Consider the following 24,480-nt stretch of genomic DNA (forward strand, 5'->3'; position numbering starts at 1 on the left):
CAGAACCTGTTTTACCTTCCTATTCTCTGTCATTGATAAAAGGCATTTTTGTTTATAGATAGCTATACAGGTAGTTTCATGGTGACATTTACGTTTATACATATATATATACCTTTATATATGTACATATGTATTATAAACCAAATTGATTCATCACCTCTATTTTTCTATTTGAAGTTGAACTAGGTTGATGTACTTCTTATACAGGAATTAATATAGAATTTTTAAACCTCTCAAAAGCACCATAAGGAAGGGACTAAGGTAGAAAGAATGCCTTTTGTAAAAAACAGGAAAAGGCCTGCTCATTTTTAGGTATCCATGGGTATTTGGTTGACCTTCATGGAACTTTCAAATTATATATTTGAACATTTAATCAGTGAGTGGTTAAAAAAGAATTAAATATGAATTAGAATTAATGCATATTAATATATGTGACTACATTTTCATTCTTATAGTGTATGGTAAATTATGTTTGTAGATGGTAAGCTTAACTACTTAAAGAATTATTTTTAAGTGCTTATTTATTACAATGGTACTAACAGAAAATTGGAATCACATGAAAAACTTTAAGATCTATAAGTTTAGGACTGATACTCTTCAAACTATTAAAAATAGAAGGGTTTTGAAATCTAAGTATATTAAAACTTACTCTGAGATCATTCTGATGTATACTAGATTTGGGAAGCACTGCTATAGATTACAGCATGTCTGTGGAAATCAATATCCAGATTCAATTGCTACATGGGCTCTTAAGTTTCCTCCTTTCTTCTCTTTGATTCTTCTTCATTTTTTTCTTTGACTTTCAGTGCTTTATCACCTTTTCCAGCAGCTTCAAGGACAAGTTGTATCCTGGCTTTGGCCTGCTGAGCTGCTATAAAATGTTTTAATCTAGCTTTGATGTTTCCAGATTCACCAATTTGATGTTGTGCAATTCCTTGTCCTTGACTTTTTCCTTCTCTTTTTCTCTTTTCTCTTTATCTCTGCCTTTATGGCTTTCTCTGTCCTGAGATCAACTTTGGGTTCTTCTATGACTTTCACTGCTTGGACTATGGGAACATGGATGAGGTCTTGACATAAATCTTGTTCGCTTTTTGAAGTAGACCTTTGAATGCTATAGGATTTTCCTGGATCCCTTCCTTGAATGACTTAGGCTTTGTTTTCTTCTAGAGCCATAAGAATTGCTGGTGTTGATCAATGCCTGTACTTCTATCATAAGAATATAACTGGGACTGAAGATTTCTGGACCAATATCTTGACTTTGATCTTTAGTTTCCTCAACCTTTGTTTTGGCTCTATGTTATACTGTCTGAAGAACTGCTCAAAGGTGACCGTATTTGGCATTTTTTTTCCTCTAGATTATTCTTTCTTCTTCAGTGTCTGGTGACAAGCATCCCGTGTCTATAAGCTGGAAAACTTCCCTGGCCTTAGGGCACTGCCAGCGTCCTCCAACATGCCAAGTTTAAGCTCCCCCATTATATTTGATAAGAGAATAATATTTTCAAAAACAGTTGCTAGAATAATTAGCTATCTATATTCAAAAAGCAAATAAATAAGAAGGGAAAATAACTTTACCTAAGTGTTGTATCATATAAAAATTAGCTTACTAGGCAGTGTAGAATTCAGTGCAAACTTAAAACTTTAGAAGAAAATAGAGAAAAGATTTTAATATTATTTTAGTAAATATTTCTTAGCACAAAATGATCATGAATAAAACTTGACTGTATTTTATCAAATTAAAAACTGTCTAAAACTTTAGTGTTTTTTCTAAAGACACTGGTTTTTAAGAGAACAAAAAACAAGAATGACAGAATAGAAGGTAATATGTAGAAAGCACATACACAATTAACTATTAGTGCCATCAATATGTGAAGAAAACTTATAATTCAATAATTAGAGAATGAACAGGTCAGGCACACTGGATTACACCTATAATCCCAGCTAGTTGGAAGGTGGAAATCTGGAGGATCAGAGTTCAAGGCCAGCCTTGAACAAATAAGCTGGGAATAGTAGTGTATATCTGTAATTCCAGACACTCAGGAGGCCTTAGATAGGATTATAGTAGATATATGGTTGGCACAAACACAAGAAGCAATGTTGATTATAGTTTTTTAGATAGAGAATAACATTAAAATTACAAATAAATAGTTCTATGTCTTTATTAAAATGGTTTTATAAATGGACACAAGTGTTGGCAGCATGTAAAAAAATACATCTTTCAGTATGTCTAGAGGGAAACAAAAATAATGCAGCCAAATTGGAGAACAGCCTGTAAATTTTTTCCTGATAAGGGAAATGAGACTCAGAGCTTGTACTTGCCAGTGAGCACAAAGTTATTAGGTATGATGCAGATGTCAAACTTACCCTTAGTTCAAAATATGAATCAGTCTGGGTGCCCACATAAGATTAATGAGTAAAGAAAATGTGATATGCTGTGACCATTTATGTACAAAATTATTCAGCCAGAAAGAAAATGAAAGTATGTGTTTTGTAGGAGAATGGATGGACTATAGATCATGATATTAAGGGAAATGACCTAAACTGTTTTCTCTCAAGAATGAGTAACAGAAATGTAAAACAAGCCTAGTTTTGGGATGGTTACAAGCCAGAGGAGGGAGGAGAAGGTACGGGTTGAATATGGTTGTAGTAATCTATGCTCATGTTTGAGAATAGAACAATGAAATCTGTTGAATTTATTCCAAAAAGTAGAGAGAGAGAAGATAAGGGGGAGTGATAGAGGGAATGAGTTTGATCAGGGGCACACTGCATGCATATGTGGACACATGACAATGGAATCCATTTGTACATCAAGTATATGTTAATTAATAATGAATGGGGAAAAAGATATTCCTGTATTTTTTCTAGTACACCTTATTGTTTTTTCCTAGAAGTTAGGAATCAAATAGTAATGATACACACATCACACAGAATAATGAACTTTTTTATTATTACATCAATTCCTAGCAAATTGTGTATAGTAGTAACTGAAAGTTTTAGGATTACTTATAAATTTGCATGAATTATGGAAAGAGGGTATACAAAACTCAGCTTTCTCATTCTCTTCAGAAGTACTGACACTCTTAGTTCAGCACCTTGTGTTCATACATGCTATAGTTGAACAGTCTTCATATGAAAAGGGGCAGACTGGTGTGGCTGTGGGACCTTATTCTTGTAGATTTCAGCTCATCACTATCAGAGGTTACATGATAGATCCAGCCCATATGAACAGTGATTTAAGAAAGCTCTCAGAACTTCAAGAGTTTGGGTTTACACAAGGAAAAATTATTCTTGTGACTTTTTGGTTTAGGTTGCTGATGGCCTCATTACTTTTAGCAAGTAAAGAAGTTTTCTTCTTACAAATGTATTTCATGCATTTTGAACAATCTGAAGCTGACACCAGTGTTTCTGTTATATTCCACAGTTTCCTTTTGTTGACTCTTTCAATCGCCAAAAGTAAGTTAAAAAAACATAGAAATGTTGTAATATATATATTGACTAATCCAGACAAAATAAGAGATATTGGTTCAAAGTTATATATATATATATATATATATATATATATATATATATATGTTTTATTATACAAACCATGCCTGAGGGCCCAACGTAGTCCAACAGAGTAGCATATATGGAATATAAGGGAAGAGTCAGAGTGAAAAGGTTCTCTCCCTTTTCCATGTTCTGATCCCTTCAAATGTGTGACTTTGTCTGTATGTGCATATATATGCTTTTTATCTATGTGTACACAATGTGTGTACTTCTTTTCCCAAATGCACTCTAGGCTGTAAACACAATCTGTGATTATAGAATTTATTAGCTGTTAACTCTTCTAGAGATTTACATTTCAATAAGGGGTAGTGAGTTATCTTCCCTTATCCAAGGACTGCTGATTCCTTTATGGGACAATCCAATCCAAAAGAAATAAGATACTTGGCTTTGAATAAAGTTCTGTAATAAATTGTACATTTTCTGTAAGTAAGAATATTTCTGTGTTTCTGAATTGAAGTAACTTAGTATTTTATAATTGATGCGAATATCACATGTTGTAAAAATCAACTTCATGTGGATTCTCTTGAAGTTATAAAACAATGGAACATCAGTTATTGATACCTTGTTAAATGTGGAAGCTTAAGTAGTAGAGCTATATGTACCCAAACTTAGGACTGAAGCCTTTTAATTGCCCCTTAAGCCTTACATTTGTGGCTTCAAGATGAGTTCTGTACAAAATCTGGTTTGTGTTTTGGGGTTTAAGTGTCATGAATATGAGATTTCTAACAATGTTAATCATATTTCTATTCCATGAATTCTGCATTTATTTCCTGTGAAATGGGCATGGAAGTATCTTTTCTTATCAGAAGGGGTTTACTTGGATGACTGAATAATTATGTGACAAGTTTAAAAGTAACTGGTATTATTTCAGCAATCATTTGTCACTAAAGGACAGGGGAGCAGTTTCTGAGAAACGTATGTTAGGTAACTTTGTCATTGGATGCACATAACAGAGGGACTTGCACAAACTAAGATGTATATAATATGACTTGGGTATAATCTTAAGGGATCATTGTCCATCACTGGTGGAGGAAGTGTCATATGACACATGGGTGTATTTTAAATTTTGCATAGCCTATGTGCATTTATTCACCTGTATGTATTTCATAAAAATGTTGGGAAGAAAATGTAGACAGTATTATTATCTGGTTCTCATCTTTCCCAAGTGGGATCTAATAGTTGATCTATTCACACAAATAACAAATAAAGAGGGAGTTCAAATGAGGTTTTCAGACACTAGATTATATTTCTTTATCCATTTGTTTTTTAAATTTTAGTTTTTATTTTCTTTCTTTTTCCCAATGCATTTGAGGATATAGCACAATCTTATGTCATTCACCCTTCCAAATATACATATATATGTGTATATGTGTATATATACATATACATATATATATGTATCAAGATGTGACCTTTGGCATTCAATTTCAGAGGTTTCTCTTGAGGACTTAAATTTTCAATATGGAAGCATTTAAGAAAAATTTTGTCTAGACACTTGATCTAGGTTTCAGATTCTGTGTACCTCCATGGACATCAGGTTAAGATCTCTCATGTCAGAAGTACATTGTCAATATTGTTGCACACAAAGTCTTTGATGATGTCATTCCAAGTACTATAAATATATGAAAAGGAAGGGTAAGAAAAAAATGTTAAGGTACAGACACTTCCATGAAAAGCCAAATTTTCCATGTGCTAACACTTCTCACAATTTTTTTAATGTTTCTGTAGCAATTATGCACACAGTTGCATAAATCATGTCATCAACTACGTGAATTATATCATTCTTGTCTAATATGGTTGCCAGGGACTTTCTTACTAATATATGATTATTATTTATGCATAACAGAGGCCGATTTCATATTCATACTTCTATCTTGTTACTTTCTTTTTTAAATTATTTTAATTTTTTTATTGTTTTATTATTCATATGTGCATACAAGGCTTGGGTCATTTCTCCCCCATGCCCCCACCCCCTCCCTTCCACCCACTCCCCCCCTCAATACCCAGGAGAAACTATTTTGCCCTTATCTCTAATTTTGTTGAAGAGAGAATATAAGCAATAATAGGAAGGAACAAGGGTTTTTGCTGGTTGAGATAAGGATAGCTATACAGGGAGTTGACTCAAATTAATTTCCTGTGTGTGTGTGTTACCTTCTAGGTTAATTCTTCTTGATCTAAACTTTTCTCTAGTTCCTGGTCGCCTTTTCCTATTTATATTTCCACAGATGCTTTTTATTGTGTTTTTAAAACAAGGTGGATATTTTTTAGATTTATGCCAAAAACAACAATTAAAATCTTCTCATGTACAAATTCTAGATTAATCCAGATTCTGCAGACATCTTCTGGTCTCAAATTTTGCTTTTCTTTTTTGGTGTTTGGTTGCTCATATTTTTCACAGTTGTTTTCTGAGTTTGAAACTCAAAACATGGATAATTGGACTAGTACTCCATTTTATAATGGAGTGATTCTTATGTCTCTGTGCTAAACTGTTTTTGAAAACATATTAAAAGATTATCCTTAACCTAAAATGTTAGCAGCATTCTTACAAGAAAAATATGATATTAGCTCTGTATTTTAATTCTAAAATTTCAAAACAAAACATAATGATTAGCTGTATTTTGAAATATTTCTTTCAATTTGTTCTGGAAGCAGCTATGACCTTAAAATCAGTATGAGAATGAACTGGTCTTCAATTTCAATTCACTCAGAATTTTGCTTATTATTTCAACCTCAATTGCCACACTATTTATTATCTTTTCTTAGATATGTAATGAATTTTTTCCAAGATGAGGAAGCTAAATTTCCTTAAAACATTCAATATGAGCCATCTCATTTTCATTGCCAAAACAGGTCAGATAATAAGTTGAAATTTTCTAATTGTTTGATTTATACGTGCAACACTATGGAAATTTTAATTGCAAAAAATTAGGTGGATTGTTAAAATTATTTTATTTCTGTTTATATTTCTGACTTTCATATGGGCTCTGTCTGGATTTGACTCAACTTTCATCTATATACTGAGCTAAGACACTCACACTTTATTAGACAGTAAGAGTTAGTTAACTAGCAATGATATGAGATGGAAATGAAATATACATCACCAGTTCTTTATCTTCTATCTTAAGAAGTTTAGAGTTCATTGCCTTGCATAATTTCCTGCTGTTTTCAAAAGTCTCCATTCTGTGTGAAAAATAGTAACAGTTCTCTCCACAATATGGCCATTGAAATGTGCATGTACTGCTTCTCCTTCCTGGGAAACAAAAGAAGTTCCTCAGAATCAACTCAGAATGGAGTGAATCCTGAGAGGAATTTGTTGGCCTGAGATACTAAAGCATCTTCTTTTTTAGTGCTGTAAACACTTAATTTTGTTAGACTGATGGGCTTCATTTCTGTTTTATGGAAAGAACCTTGGTCCAGAAAGAGTGTCACATTACTTTTATCTGTATTTTATATTATACCTAAACAAAATATTGTTAAAATTTTCCTGGAAATATTTGTACCAACATTGGTGTTTTTGCTCACAACCTCTCCTTGGAAGAATTACTATTGAGATCAGTTTTGTTTGTATTCTTAGACTAAGTAAAATGTATTGTTAAAAAGCAGATCTAAACTCAGTTCTTAAAAACATCTATTAAAGGACACAAGTACTAGAGAATATGATAGAGGGATTTAAGGGAGTTTTTGTATCAAAAGTGTTATTTTGAGAAATTGTGTTTGTCAGCTTTAGAATATACAATCATTCACACAGAAAATATATATCTGGGAATAGCTGATATCTCAATTAAAAAAGAATGAGAGTTGGGGCACACTATTAGTTTGGTCTGTAAGGAAACCCAGTTTAAGGAGAGTATCAAGAAGTTAACAGCAACAGAGAAGAGGCCTGTTGTTCTCTGTGCTGAATCGTACAAAATATCTGTGTGGAAGGGTTTGTCTGTGAACACCATATCTTTATCTGTAGATCTGTCCTCTTGTGTTACACTTTTCAAAGGATCTTTCTGTGCTTGGGCTCTCTGTCGATCCTGGAAAACTTTACTCTACATGGTTAGCTCAAAGAAAATACAGCAAGGTTCTGAATAAGCAGAACAATTTTAATTTTCATCTATTTAATCTTTAGCTTAAAAGATCATTTTTATTCAAATCCTTTTTAGGTATTTCTTCTTTGCCTGTAATTCCATACATATTTATTGAAAAGTCATTCATGACAAGGCATCTTACTAGACCTTAATGATAGAGCAATGAAAATCACAAGAACTCAGTCATTATAATGAGAAGCAGGCAGTTGCAAGATGTGATAAGAGATACTGCAGAGAAAATCTTGGGGTGCTTTTGGATGTTAGAAAATGGGTTGGTTCCTTCAATGTAGGTTGTGGAGCAGAAAGATAGCTCTGCAAAGCCTCATGTAATTAATGGTGATAGTCACTTTGCTTTTGTCCCATGAATGGAAAATGGATGGGAGGTGAAGAGATAGACAATGAAATCCAAAATGATTGATCAGTTGGGAATAATATGAAAGCAGGAATCTTAAAGTGGCCAGCTAGAAACAAGAAAAGAGACATCTAAAGGAAATCTTCCTCAGATTTTTCTCAGTAGGCAAAAAATTTTTCTCAAAAACTGTACCTTAAAGTTGACCTACACACACACATGCACACACACACACACACACACACACACACAGAGTGATCATACTGTGAAATAGTTTATTCCCCTGGGGCATTGTGAAATCAGTCATTTCGTAGGGTCTAACAGTAAGATAGGACTCCAACCAAGGCTGATATCTTAAAGAGATCAGGGAGAGTCAAAGAAAAGACTTAAAATCACTGCCATGTTTGGGTGGTGGTGCATACACTATGCAGCATCCTGTGGTGAAAGACTGAATACTTTCCTCCAGAATCAAGTACAGGATGTGAATTTTCATCACTCTTAATCAACATTGCACTAAAGGTTATAGTTAAGAAAATTATAATAGGACAAAATTATCCATGCTAGAGTATTAGAATAAAATTCTGTTCATAGATTCCATTATATTGACAATAGAAAACTGTAAGTACTTCACTTGAAACTTGTAAGAACTAATGAACACGTTCTGTAAAATTGCATAGTACCAGATATGTATATATATATATATATATATACACACATATATTTGTATTTATGTATATATGAATATTACCTTTGCTTCTAGTCATTAAAAATGAGTAAACCAAAAGTTGTAAAAATGTCCTCCAATTTTATAGTATCAAAAATAAATTCTCTGTCAGGCACCAGTGGCTCTTGCCTGTAATCCTTGCTATCAGGAGAATAGTGGTTCAAGTCGTACATGGGCCGTAAAAGTTTGCAAGACTCCATCTCAATGTAAAAAAGGCTGGATATATTCAGTTACACCTGTCATCTCAGTTACAGCAAGAAGCATAAGACACAACAAGTGTGATCTCCAGAATAACTAGAGCAAACAGGGATGGAGGCTTGTCTCAAGTAGCAGAGCACCTGTCTCACAAGCATGAAGCCCTATATTCAAACTTCAGTATCACCAAAAAAAATTATCAAGAATTAACTCACTCAAAGAAAAAGGTATAAAACCTGTAATTCTGAACATACGAAATACTGTTAAAACTTAACATCTAAATTATTGGAAATACATTCCATACTTACATTTCAAACACAAGTTATCTCTAAATTTATTATACACATAATGTAGTAACTAATGCTCTAAAAGTTTCAGAATAAAGTTTGTGTGCAAATTCTTATTATCTTGGAAATGACTATGTTTTGTTACCTATAATACCCAAAACACAAGCAATGAAAACAAAGATATATATATATATATATATATATATATATATATATATGAAAGTATACATACACATACACACACATATATATTTATAAATTTGATTTCACAAAATCATATTTATGTATGCATCAAAATTATTATCAAAAGAATGGAAAGGCAATGAAAAGATTAGGAGAAAATGTTTGCAAGTCATGTATCTGGCAAAATATTCATATGCAGAATATCCAACAAACTCCAACAATTCAATAAGTAAAACCAATCAATTCAATTAAAAATAGGAAAAGGACTTGAATATACTTTGCACTGCATGACATATATGAATGACAATAAACACATGAAAAGATGCTCAACACCACTAGTCATTAGGGAAAAGCAAATCAAAAACCACAATAGGAGGAACTGTCCTACCCACAAGGAGATAATCCAAACACAGGTAATAATGTTGTCCAGTATAGGGAGAAATTTGAACTTCCATGCTTTACCCATGGAAAGGTAAATGGTGCCATCATTTGGAAAAGAAAACGTCAATGAGGAGAGAGAAAGCTAACCTATTCATAGCACGATCTACTATGAAGACCTCCTGGGAAAGGCCTGAATAGCCTGGATATTATCAATGTTTATAATTATGTAGATACCAGAAGCCTTGGAAGAACTTTTCAAACAGTAAAAATATTATGCTAGTGGTGAAGGTAGAAGGATTGCCTTGGTAGAACTGTCATTATAGCTATAGAACTTTTAAGAAAAGGAAGAATAATGAAAATAAAGCTGAACAAATTAGGTATAGAAGGAACATAGTTCAACAGAAGAAAGGCCATATACAATAAGTCCACAGCTAATAACTCACTGAATGATGAAAAAGTGAATGATTTCTCTGCAAAATCTGCAGCAAGGCAAGGATGCCTGCTTTCACCACTTTTATCCAACATAACTAGAGCAATCAGACAAGAGAAAAAAATAAAGTGCATCCAAGTTAGAAAGAAGTCAAGTTGTTGCTACTTGCAGATGATATGATCTTAAATACAGAATCCCCTCCAGACCCCACAAAACTGTTAGAACTAACAAATTAAGCAATATGGCAAGTTACAGAATCACCATACAAAAGTCATATTGTTGCCATTCACAAATAATGAATTATCTGAAATAGAAATATATAAAATTAACATTTACCATAGCTAAAAAAATTAAAAAACTTAGAAATAAGTTCTACCAATGATTTCAAGGAATTCTAAAGTGAAACTATGCAACATTGATGAAAGAAATTGAAGAAAACATGCATGCACAAATGGAAAAATATCCTTTGTTCATAGATTTAAAGATTCAATATTGTTACAATGTCCATATTACTCTAAGTACCCTACAGAAGCATTGCAAGCTTTATCAAAATGACAAGGAGATTCCTCACAGATCTAGAAGATACAACCCTAAAATTTGTATGGAAACAGACACACACACACACACACACACACACACACACACACACAAACACACACACCCTAAACAAATAACCAAATCAATCTTGAGCAAAAAAAGAACAAAACAGGAGGCGTTCCTTACCTGACTCCAAAATGAAGCTGTAATCACCAATACAGCACCACACTATCTTATACATAGACATCTAGACCAATGGAACCCAAGAGAGGGCCTAGAAGTCAACTTGCATACCTACAGGGAGTGGATTTGCTACAAAGTTGCTATGAACACTTGGAGAAAAAAGGCAGTATTTAGGATAAATAGTGTTTGGAAAATTAGGTATCCATGTGTACATAATGAAATCAGTCCCAGTTTCTCATCAGTTACAAAAATAAAGCCAAAATGGATTAAAGACTAAAACAAGAAAGCACTAGAGGAAACCATAGATGAAATGCCTCAGGACATTGGAATAGGCAAGGAGTTTTTGGATAGAATTCAAAAGCACAGCAAACAAAAGCAGAAGTAGAAGAATGAGATTACATTGAAGTTTAAAGTTTCTGTACGGTGAAACAAGCAGTGATCTGAACGCAGAGACAACCTACAGAATGGACAAAGTACTTGCAAACTATACCTGACAAAGGATTCATATTCAGAATACATAAGGACCTCCCCAAACTCATCAACAAACAAATAATCAAAAACAAAAATAATATCAAGATTTACAAACAGGTATTTTCAATAAACATTTGTTAAAAAAAGACACACACATAGCCAATATGTGTGTGAAAAAATGTTCAACATCACTAGACATTGAAGAAATGCAAGTCAAAAGTACAATGAACTATTACCTTGCTCCAGTAATAATGTCTCTTACCAAAAACACTAAAGATAATGTATTCTGTAGGCAAGATTGTGGCCCAGAGAACTCGTGCACATCATTCATAGGAATGTAAATTTTTACAGTATGAATGCTTGTCAAAAATTAAAATAGAATTATCATATGATCCAGCAATCTCCTCCTGGGTATATATCTAAAGGAAATGGAATAGGATGCTAAAGGAAATGTGGTACATGCACACCATAGAATAGTATTCAGCAATAAAAAGAATGAAATCCTGTAGTTTGCACCAGCATGGATATAACTGCAGAGTATTATGCTAATTAAATAAGCCTGGTGCAAAACAGCAAATACCACATCTCACTCATATGTAGAATATAAAAATGTTGATCTCATAGAAGTGGAGCGTCGTACAATGGTGGTCACCAGATGATAGTTGGAGAAGGCCAAAGGGAGGGATGAGAGAAATCGATTAATGTATCCTAAGTAGTCACTAGAGAAAAAAAGTTCTAGTATGCTACTGTACAGAACAGTGATTACAAACAACATTTGTGTACTGTGTACCTTAAAAAGTTAGAAGAAAGAGTTTTGAATGTTTTCACCATTAATATTTGATGGATGTTTGAGGATACATAGGATACATTTAGGCTGATGGCACAACATATACATGTATGAAAAGACCCCATTTCACTCTATTAGTTTCTACATTTGTGTTTTTGTGTATAGGTTTTAAATTAATTTAATTATAAAAGAAAACCATACCAAATAAGAAAATAGCCAAGACAAACATCATAATGAAATATTGTATCTATTAATAAAATCCCTAGTTTCTTCACCAGTATGAGTAGTATATCTTAACAACTTACACTCTCTGCTCTGTTTCTGTAAAGAGAAACTTAACATGTTATTTTCATTATTTAAACACAAATTTGAAACAGATAAAAGTTAAAACAGAAAAAATCATCAAGCCAATCTTTTCAGATTCTTAACAATATTCAAAGAAGTTACTGATCTTAAATATGTGCAGTAGTATACACAGAACAAACTTCATAAATCTCAGAAACATTGACTTGATGACATGGAAATAAATAGCAATTGTATATTTAGCATATTTAGTCCAATTGTACTAAATATACAATCACACTAAAATTGTAAATTTAGAGTTTTGAATATATTCAGTTTATCTACTTACATATCTAATATTTTACTATAGGTATATGCATTTATTTATTCAGTTTTTAAGGTTTTTATAGAGAAGATGATGAAAGAAATCACTTCTGTGATACACTGTCATCTGACATACAGAAGCTTATGGGTAAAGATCTAAATAAAAATAATTAAAATACTAAAAGAATGGATAAGAAATTTTGCATTCAGTGTTTATCCCACACACAATCTTTAGACTAAATTGATACTTTCAACTGTCTTTGGGAGATGTCAATTTGACTTCTTTTTGAATCCTGCAATAGTGCTGATTCTACATATAATAAAAACTGAATCTACATTTTCTTCAAAATTCCACCAGCACTACACAAGAATGATGGGTAATTTGGACTTACTTGCAACAAATTTTTCACCAAACCAAATGATGGACTGCTTGATGAAATATTTTTAAATGTCCAGAATGAAGATGCTTAAAAAATAAAATTTTAATTTCTTAAAAGTGATATTTGGCTTAGGTCACAAACATAGTAACTTACCCATACATCCCAAAATTCCAGTGATTATGAGAAGAAATAAGCACAAGACACCAAGAATCACGATAGTGAGATGCCAGGCAAAGGGAATGGAAGACACTGCCAGAATGCAAAATTTGTGCAAATTCTTGCCTCCTGCCTTGGACAACCCAAAAGAAAAAGAGAAGCTGAGAGATCAAGAGAAGAGACTGAATTAACATCAGGGCTTCGAGGAGGCAATTCCATAATGTTCAGACCTTCATTCTTGAATGTCTCAAGCTTTAAGGCGTATGGATCAGCCTGAGAGAGCATCATACTGAGAGAGATCCGGGGCTCTGTTCCCTGTTCTCTTTCCTCTGTCTCTTAGAGAAGTCAAATATTCTAACTTTGCCAAAATAATCTCAATGGTGTGAATACAAACTAGAATATTAGATATACAGACTTACCTTTAAGAAAGTAAAGACCTTTCTAAAATAATATTGTATAAATGAATTGTATTGATCCATAAGTAGATATTTTATAAGCATCACATGCATGCACACACATTTATTTACAAGGAGCTGCTGTACTCTTCTTCATCACCGTAAATGGCCACAGTTGTGCACAGAAGAAATTGCTATCATAAACACATTATCAAGTAATGCTAACAAAATATTGTTTCATAACATTTCATAGAATGAATTTCAAATAGTGTGAGGTTCACAGCTGTTTCTAAGATATGGAAAAGAATTCTTTCACTACTTGATCATTATGAAGGTATATGGAAAGCGCCCAACTATATATCAGTATTCTCTAGAACACAGTAAACTTGGACATTTGGCTCTCATCTTTTCTTTTCTGTTAAAATTTTAAATAGATTTTAGGGAATCTTATGGAACAGGGAAATGAACTACCTATTTCAAATAGTGGTTTTTGACACAAGTTGTATGAACTTGCTTGAAGTGAGAGGGCAGTGAAACTCATCTTCTGCATGAATTTTACCTTGTACTCCAAGTGACTTGCTTCTTTTCTTTATCTGATTGGAGTTTGTAGAATATTTTTTAGCTTTTGAGTAAATTGGCTCCTCTTTTTGCTCTGGAGATTTAAACAAATATGTTGATACTGCTTCATACTTACTCTTTCTCCGAAAGCATGTATGTTTTCTATATGTGTGAAAAGGTAACACAACAAATTCTTTTTAAATGATTGACATTCTTTCTCTACAGTCTATCAGAAAATACTGTTAGAGAATGAAATCCTGGATATTCCAAATCTTGGAAAAACAAGTGAGACATAATTTACATGCTTAATTACAATAAAATTCTCTGGGGAGTAAATTGTTTAACAGAGAACAGAAAATCACCAGGATTCAGTTGTTTTGGGAAAAAAATACTCACTATATATTTGCATGTGCTTCTTGGAAGGAGTACATTTCACTTCTTCATAGGTTGGGAATGATTCTGAAACACAGAGAAATATGTCATTATGCATTTTAAGTCCTTTACCAAGTCTAGAATATCTCAAATATGTAGAAGTCATATCATAAGGAAAGACTTGCTGTGGATAAAATGCAGGAAAACTATTAAATACCTAAGAAAAATATGACTGAACAAATTATTATTCATGGCTCACTGTTGTGACCATTTCACTATTAACACACTGGGTCAATACAAGAAATAGATTGATATGTTAGCTAAAATATCTTTCTATTATACAGATGGAAAGAAACATTTCAGGAGATAATTCTTCCTGTACAGGATTGCTTAAACCTGAATTCTTCATCATTATTGCCATCAAGCTTAAATTTACTGACTTTACAAAATCTCTACTCTTTGTGCCATGTGTCCAATAATGAAGAGCTTTCCTAGCAAAGGAGAGATATGCTTAAAGCAACAGCTATAGGTTCAGATAGGTAATACCTGAGTCAATATGGTGGTGTTTCTGCTGGTAATAGAGTCTGGTCCAAGTAGAAGAGGGCAAGCCCCAGTGAAGAGGTGAAACTAATGAGTGTGAGGCAGCACACAAGGCAATGCTTCCTGGCTTTATATCTTATCTGCTCCTGTTATCCACAAGTTTTCAGTATTTTTCTTCTACAAGTGATCATGGGAGAATACAATTCATATTTGGACTGTAGTCTTGGCCCATTTACATCTTTGTTATTTAAAAAAGTGTGTTTTTTTAAACGGAGGAGAGGAATGGACAAGAGAATTTAAAGGGCCCATACCCGTTTTGCACAGAATCCAATTCAATAAACATTGCATTTTAACAGAAAAAAACAAAGACCACCTTTGCCACTATCCTCAACATCATTACATTACCAATGGCAAATGCTAAGATTCCAACAGCTCCTTTTTCACTCAAAATGTGTCTTGTTACATATAGAAGATATTATGATGTTTGACACAGTTAAATTATTATTATTGGGGCTGAGAATGTGGCTATGAACTCTTCTCTCCTTTCCTTTCTCTATCTCTACCACTGCAAACCTTTGTTTTTCATTCACAGCTGCTATGGTTTGCGTGTGGTTTGTCCCCCAAGGTTTCATGTATTAGAAACATTGTGGTTGTGTTGAGGTGGTGGGAGTTCAAGGGATGCTGGAGGGGGGTTGTTAGTTACTGGAGGTTATTACTCCCCTCACTCTGGTTTCCTGTCTTGTGATATCATCTCTTGCTCTTGCACCTGATCCTGTCATCTGTCATGAAGTCCTCACTGGAGCTAAGCTGGTGTCTTCACCATGATGCTGAATCTCTAGAATTTAAATATACTTCTTTTCCTCCTAAAGTAACTAGCCCATGGTGCTTTGTAATAGTAATAAAAGACAAATTAATATGTATGCATTTCATGAATTGGACTACAATTCCATTTCTCCTCCTTTATTGTTTTAGTTTATAGACCACTGCAAAAATCTGCTGGCCAATTAATTGACAAGGCAGTTAATTTTTCCTACCACAATCAAGATGTGTTTATCAATCTAAGACATCCAATTTGATTATGTGCATTTTAATGTGGTGTGCTTAAATTATAGATAGTAAAAGTGCTACCGCAGCATAATTTTATAATAATTTCCTGCTGGTTTCAGGTGGAAATTACAAAAAATTATCAAGTTGAAAAGTTAGAAATGAAAATTTCAATAACTCAAACACAAACCACAATGGACAGTATTATCAGCAAACAACACAAGATAGAATAAAGAATATCAGAGATGGAGGAAAAAATTAGGGAGCTATTGCATGCAAATAATCATAAAGAAAAAATTAATACACATGAATATAACATGCAAAATATCTAGGACATGATCTAAAGACCTATCCTAAGAATTCATAGGGTTGAAGAAGGAGCATATGAAATATAAACCAAAATAGGTAGGCTAGCTATATATTAGCAATATCACATAAAATAGAAATTTAAAGTTTGATGCCACTTATAATAATTTAAAAATGAATGCATACTTATGATTCTCTTATGTAACATGTATATGCTGTAAACTATATGAATTGATTGAAGAAATCAGATTATTGAAGCAAATATAAATATCATGTCACAGATAGGGAGGCTCAGCATAATAAATTAGATCAAGTGTCCTGAAATTCACCAAGAGGTTTAAAACAATTCCTATCAAATTCCTGGCATTATTTGTGCAAACATACAGTGTAGTATTCTTAAGTTTATACCGAAAGGCAAAGACACTAGAATGGTTAATATCATTTGAAAATCAAGGAAAAATTGAGGCAATTCTACCTGATTTGAAAAGTTAAGAAGATGGTACATTAATGAAGTAATATTGATAGAAGGATCGACACACTGATCAATAGGACAAAATAGAACACCCAGGAATAGGTTGGCACAAAAACAGAGAACTAGCTTTTACAAAGGCACAAAAGCTATTTAACTCAGCAAATAGTGCTGGGAAAATTGGACATTCATAGACAAAAATGTGAAACTTAACCTAAACTTCATATCTTATGCACATATTAAATTTCAAAACTAAAACATAAAGATTTTAGAAATAAATGTAGGAGAAAAATTTTGGTACTTAGAGCCATTCAAACAGATCCTCAATTTGACAGCAAAAGTGAGATATGTGGAGAAAAAAAGTCAATTAACTGTACTTCATTAAAATTAAAAAATCTAGTTCTGAAATAGACATTGTTAAAAGGAAGAAGTTAAAGAAATGATCTAGACAAAATTTTTTGTCTATCAAATAAATGACCCTTATGTAGAATATACAGATATATCTCAGAAATCAGTAATAAACAAATGATCCAATTAGAGAATGGGCTAAATGCACAAACATTTCACCAAAAGGGTCATCAAGGGCTACAAAGATATTTTAAGCATATAACAACATATTTAATACCAATCAAGACTCATTGGGGAAATACAAATTCAACCCACAATGAAATGTCCCTAAACACCTAAAAGAGTGGTAAAATAAAAAGCAGTGACATAGTGATGCTGATGGGGATGTGAGCAATCAGTCATCTGAAACATTGCATGATAGTGCCACTGTGGGAAATGGCCAGTTGCTTACAAGTGCGCTCTTGAGCTTTTATTCAGAATAATGAAAGTTAAGTCCACATAAGAAAATTTCTCCATGAAGTATCAGGGCAGCTTTATTTACAATGTCTCTAAAGTGGAAGTAATCAAAGTGCCCTTCAACAGGAGAATGATAAACCAAAGGTAATATAACTGTACAGTGGAACACTACTCAGTGTTAAAAAGGAACAAATAATTCACACATGCAAAACTTTGATGGATCTCAGGACAGTTGCTCTGAGTGAGAAAAGAGCCTCAAAGGGCCTCAGAAGTTTACATTCAGTATGATTTCACTTACAGGATATTATTTAGAAGGAAGAGATAGTTGACTGCCTGGGGTCAGGAACAGGGGTGAAGAATATCATGAAGGAATCTTTGTTGTGATGACGTAGAAGTTTTTGGATTGTAAGGGTGGCTACATGGACATATAGATGTGGTGAAGTTGTACACACACACACACACACACACACACACACACACAGATCAACACAGTGAGGGCATAAGAAAAGTGGTCATGGAAGGATGTCAGCAGAAGGCTGACTAGGAAACTCCAGGCTAAAATTCCCTCAGAAATATTGAACATGCACTACATGTGCAAGAATAGGTGTGTGAGAAATCTAGAAATCAGATTAAAAAGCTATAGCAATCATACAAATGCCTAATCAAGAAAAGGATTCATTCAAATGGTAGGAAATTATATCGCTGTTTATACTTTCTATATGTCAGCAACATGTCTAAAATTTATATTACTTGCAAAACAAAACTAGATGTACACAAGAAACCAGAGACCATATTCATAAAACACAGACACAAACATCCTCAATAAATGCACATAGACTCAAGCAATTTATAAAAAAAAGATCACAGATCACAATGAGGTGTTCTGTATTCTGCAAATGCAAGAAGAGTAAATAAGTGTATCTGCCTTGTTGATAAACTAAAGAAGATAGATATCCACCTTACTAGATGTAGACAAATCACTACACAATTAAACTTCATTTCAAGATAAATAATCTAAGGAAAGTAGTACAATATAATGAAGGCTGAATGCTTCATTTTTAGATTGGTACAAGAAAGACTCTTTCCACTCCACTTATCATTACATTCCAGTGAAATAAGGCAAGAAAAAAATTATACAGATTGGAAAGGAATAAGCAAAACTCGGCCTATGTGCAACATGACATTGTTATCTATAATAGAAATTTTCAATAGTCTCTACAAGACTCCTAAAACTAGTAAGTGACTTTAGCATGGTTTCAGATACAAGGACAATTATGTACTAATCAATTCTGCTTCCTTTTATTAGTGTATATTAATTGTACAAAAGTAAGAGTTTTCATTATGACATTTTCCATACAGGTATGTAATATACTTAGATCATATTCACTCTCTGTTATCTTTTCTTATCACTCCTCATTTCTAACCCTTTTCTGCCACAGCATTTCTGATATTATGCCTTTAGCTTTCAAATGCTTTTCTTGCCCTATATTTTACATATGAGGCAACACTTTCAATACTTATCCTTGTGAGATTTGCTGATTTCACTTAATATAATTATCATGTTCCATCCATTTTCCTAAAAATTACATATTTCCTTCTTCTTTATGACTGAACAAAATAGGAATATATATATGTATATGAACATGTGTATATATATAGCTATATCTATAGATATAGATATACTTTTTTTATCCATTCATCTGTTGATGGCCATCTAGGTTGATTCTATTACTTGACTACTGTGAAATGTGCCTCAGTATTCGTGAGTATGCAGGTGTTCCTATAGTAACCTGGCTGATTCTTTTGGGTGTATTTCTATATGCTAAATTGAGAAATTGGACATTAAAATTAATAAAAAGTACAATTACAATAACATGAAAAGCATTAAAGAATATGTAGATGGAGATTTCCTGATACTTCTTATGATGGAAGAGGCAGACAAGTTCCATGACCTTCTTAAGGGCTCAACAATTCTGATTTAATCACCCTTTGAATTTCCTAGTTTTTAATATCATCATCTTGGGGATTAAATTTCAACATAAAGAGTTTGTGGGGAACACATTTTGACTATAGCATTCCCTGATTTTAACGTCTTAGAACAGTTTAAATGGGTCTCATGTATTCTATACTGCTTCCCTTATTATTAACAAATTATATTAATATGCATTTGTTATAATAAATCAATATATTGTATTTAGTAATGTCAATATTTTACCTATTTCCTTTGTGGGGGCATTGTGCTTACTAGGCAGGCACTCTACCTTCCTGAAGCCCACTCTGTTTTTTCAGATGGGGTATTGTGCTAAAGAGCCAGAGTAGGCCTTGAATCATGATCTTCCCGTCTCCGAGTAGATAGAGTTACAGGTGTGCACCACCACACCTGACTCCTATGTCCTGTTTTCAACTCCAGGATCCCTCCCATGTCATGCCTTTACACTAACTTGCCATATGTCCTCAGGACTTTTTGGCAATGATAATCTATTCTTATTTTTCATAATCTTGATCATTTCGAGTAGAACTGATTTGGTATTTTGTAGAATCTCTCTTAATTTGTATTTGTCTGAGAATTTTTTAAGAGTGTGATCATAGGTATTTCTAAAGAAGAACCCAGAGTGCCATTTTCACTACATCATAGGAAAAATACATAGCATCAATAAAGGTGACGGTTTTCTCACTGAGATAGTGTTTGTCTTATTTTTTCACTGAAGTTTATTTTTTTGTTCATCCTTCCATGCTGTGTTCTTTGAACTAAACTAGAAAGATGTGTTATGCAATATATACTTCAGGGAGGGGGATTATGCTAAACCTCATTGACACAAGAATATCTGCATAATTTATCAAGAATTCTTATGTATTCAGATTTTTCTTATCTTTTTTTTACATAATCAGTTATTTCAATAATATTGGAGATTCATAGAAATGTATATTATACTGTAGGGTATAATGTAATACTATTATACTTAACTTTTTGCTAATGGTGCTTCCTCTTAGGCTATGGAGATTCTTTTACTTGGCTCCTTATTCCTTTGACATCATACCAATATTTTTGTGTGATTTTTGCTGTTGTTTATTGGGACAGAACATTACTATATTATCCATCTGGCTTTGAACTTGTGATCTTCCTGCCTCAGCCTCAAAAGTGCTGGGATTCCAGATATGTACCATCAAGCTCATCTTAATCTCAACATTTTAATCACATTTACATGATTTGGCACTGAAAAATGCTCAATGCTTGTCTTATATAGTTGTTGCCTCTCTCTTAGAATCAGCCGTTTCTCTAAGGAACTCTACTTCTTTATATTGGTGAATGGAAATATCAAGATGTAGTCACTTGGTATGATTCTTCTTCTTAAAAAAATGTAAAAATCAATAATATGAATAAGTTGAAGAGTTCCCATTTTAAAAAAATTTCAAGATTTACTCTAAAGTTGCGTTAAAGAAGATAATGCTATATTGACAGAAAATAGATATCTGATGGATGGAATAAATAGAAGGTATAGCAAAAGATCAACACATGAATGATCACTTCCTTTTTGACAGAACTCCCATTGTATTTCAGATTACATTTTTCAAACACTGCTACTGGAATAATTAGATGTCCACATGGAAAACATAAATGAATAAAAAAGTAATTAAAACTTCACTTAAATCTTATATTATGTAACAACTATCTTCAAAAAATACAGAATTCAGTGAAAGTTTAAAACTTCTAAAAGAAAATAGAGGAGAAAAGATTTCAACTTTAAATTACTAAGGCTGGTGGAATGGCTCAAGTGGTAGACAGCCTTCCGAGCATGCTTGAGACCCTGAGTTCAAACCCCAGTGCTGTCAAAAAAAAATATAAATTACTAAAGATATTTTATCACATGATAACATAAACCACAAATAAAATTGATTAATTATACTTTATCAAACTAAAAACTTCTGCAACTCTAAACTTTTCTGTCTAAAAGTTTTCTTTAAAAAAGTTAAAAGTTTTCTAATGCTACCATAAGAGAATAAAGGACATGAATGAAAAAGTTGGAAATAATATTTGCAAAACATATATGTAATAAGTACTATTTCTCAGAATATAAATGAACTCTCATTACCCATTAAGAAAACTGAATAAAAATAGGAACAATTTAAATATATGCTCTATCATAGTAGATAAATTATTGACAAAACCACAATAAAAGATGGTTAGTATAATTTATTCATTAAGGCAGTACAAATTAAAATGCTGGAATGATGCAAACAAATGGAACTTTCATATATGACTGGTGGGAACACAAAAATGGTAACGTTACACTGGAAAGCACCTGAAAACTTATTCTGATAAAGAAACTGAGACTCAGAGCATTGGGCTTGCCAGTGAGCACAAAGCTACATGTGATACAGGTGTCATATTTACACCTGATTCAAGATACTATTTTATTTTACCTCAAACGTAATGCTGTCTCTCTCCTAAAAAGGTAAGGAATCAAATAATAATGCATCCACCCTTCACTTAGAACAATGACCTTATTTATTATTGTGTTAATTCCTAGCCAAATGTGCATGGCCATTACTGAAGTTTGTAGCATTATCTGTACATTTTTGTGAGTTGTAGACAAGAAGGTATATAAAACCCTACTACCTAATTATCATCGAAAACACTCTTAGTCAATCAATTTGTGCTCATACATGCTGTGTTTGGACCATCTTGATGTGAAAGGGGCAGAATTGGGGCAGCTATGGCACCTCATTCCAATAGATATAAACATATCACAAGCAGAGGTTGGCTATAGGAACAGCCCATATAAGCAGCAAAGATTTTCTGAACTGAGAAAGCCCTAAGAACTTCTAAGAGAATAGGATTTCACAAGGAAAATTATTGTGTTTGTCTGTTTTGTTGGTTGTGTTCTCATTATTTTTAGCAAAATCATTGATTTTCTTCTCACAGATATATGCCATGAGTCTTGAACAATCCATAGCTGCCATCCTTGTTGCTGTTATGCTTCCACAGTTTCCTTTCGTTGACTCTTTCCAATCACTTAAACTAAAAAAACACAAAAGTAAATAAAATCTGTAAAGTAGGCAAACATAATAACAAATACTGGTGCACAGTTAAAGTGATATATTTTTGTTTCCTCTTATAGACCATGCCTCAGGGCCCTCAGGAGTTCTAGAGAGTAATTCTGTGAATATAGGGGAAGAATTTGAGTTGTAGTCTTTCTCTTTCTCCATGTTCATGTCCACAGCTGAGCTCAGCTTTAGAAGTGTGTGTTTGCATATGTATGCCTATATACATGTGGAGATATGTGCTTCTTTTCCTAAATGCTTTCTGGGCTATAAACCTGAATCTGTAATTATAGAACTTAGCAGCTTTTATCTATTCTAGACACTTACATTTCCAGAAGAGGTGGTGAATTATCTTCCCAAGTCCAGGAACTGCTGATTCCTTCACGGGACAATCCAATCCAAGAGAAATAAGACACTTTACTTTGAATAAATTTCTGTAATACATTCAATATAACAAATAAGAGTGTTTGTATGTTTCTGAATTGCAGTATTAACTTTGTTAATATTTTATAATCAATGTTAATATCGAATGGTTTAAAAATAAAAGTTGCTTAGATTCTCTTGAAGTTGTAAAAATGCAACCTCTTATTGATAGCTTACTAAATGTGAAGGCTTAAATAAAGTCTACAATGATACAAAGCCTTTTTGCAATGTCCTTCCAAAATGTTGTAAGTCTGTAAAGGGCATAAGTGTGAATAAAACAAAACTGAGGCGAATAAGCAAATTTATGGAACATACACTTCCATGAAAAGCCTGAAGTCCCATGAGCTCACACTTCATACCTCTTTAAAGTGTTTGCAATAATATTTTTGGGTGGCATACACATGGTTACATACACATGGTTGCATACACACACACACACACACACACACATATATATGTGTATATAATGTATATATATATGTGTGTGTATACATATATATATATATATATATATATAGTATCCTAGAAATCACATCAGCCATATAAATTTTATTGTATTTTATCTAAAAATATTCTAAAGGACTGTCTTGCTATAATGTCATTATTATTTATGTTGAACAGAGACATGTTTCACATTCATACTTCTACCTGGTTATTTTTCAGCATATTTCCATAGGTGCTCTTAACTTTATTTTTAAAACAAAGTCTAATATTTTCTTTTTCTTTTTTTGGCATACCCTCCATATTTGTGCTTATTTATAGATATATTTATAAAGCATTTTCATTTAAAAAAATTAATAGGGAATAAATACAACTTTTGATATTATCTTCTTATGTTCCAAGTAATCATTTTCCCCTCCTGACCACCAGAACCAGCCACATTTACCAGCTGGACTAGACCTCACCCTCTGTCATGTGAGAAAGAAGGGAGCCTCTGGCAAAGGGGTATCCAAGTTCACTGTGGGCAGACTCTAGGTTGCTGGGCATCTCTGATACTGTTTTCTGTTGCACATCCTCCAGCCCAGCCATACTCAACATGAGGGATGTCTTAAACTGCTTCATTTCCCTTCTCATTTCCATATTTCCTCCATTCAAGATAGCCCAAAACAATTACAATCTTCTAAGTCACTAAGTCCTAGATTAATTCAGAATCTATGGACATCTTGTGTCCTCCAATTTTCCTAGTATTCTTGATGGTTTTTTAGTTCATATTTCTTTTATAGTTTCTTTTGAGTTGT

The 24,480-nt window shown here is 33.0% G+C and overlaps 1 pseudogene; it reads right to left on the bottom strand.

The window, feature by feature from the left end:
- Window positions 1-749: 749 nt before the first annotated feature.
- Window positions 750-24,271, bottom strand: LOC141424274 (uncharacterized; annotated as a pseudogene).
- Window positions 24,272-24,480: the final 209 nt, after the last annotated feature.

This window comes from Castor canadensis, chromosome 6, assembly GCF_047511655.1.
Source record: "Castor canadensis chromosome 6, mCasCan1.hap1v2, whole genome shotgun sequence".
NCBI classification, from domain to species: domain Eukaryota; kingdom Metazoa; phylum Chordata; class Mammalia; order Rodentia; family Castoridae; genus Castor; species Castor canadensis.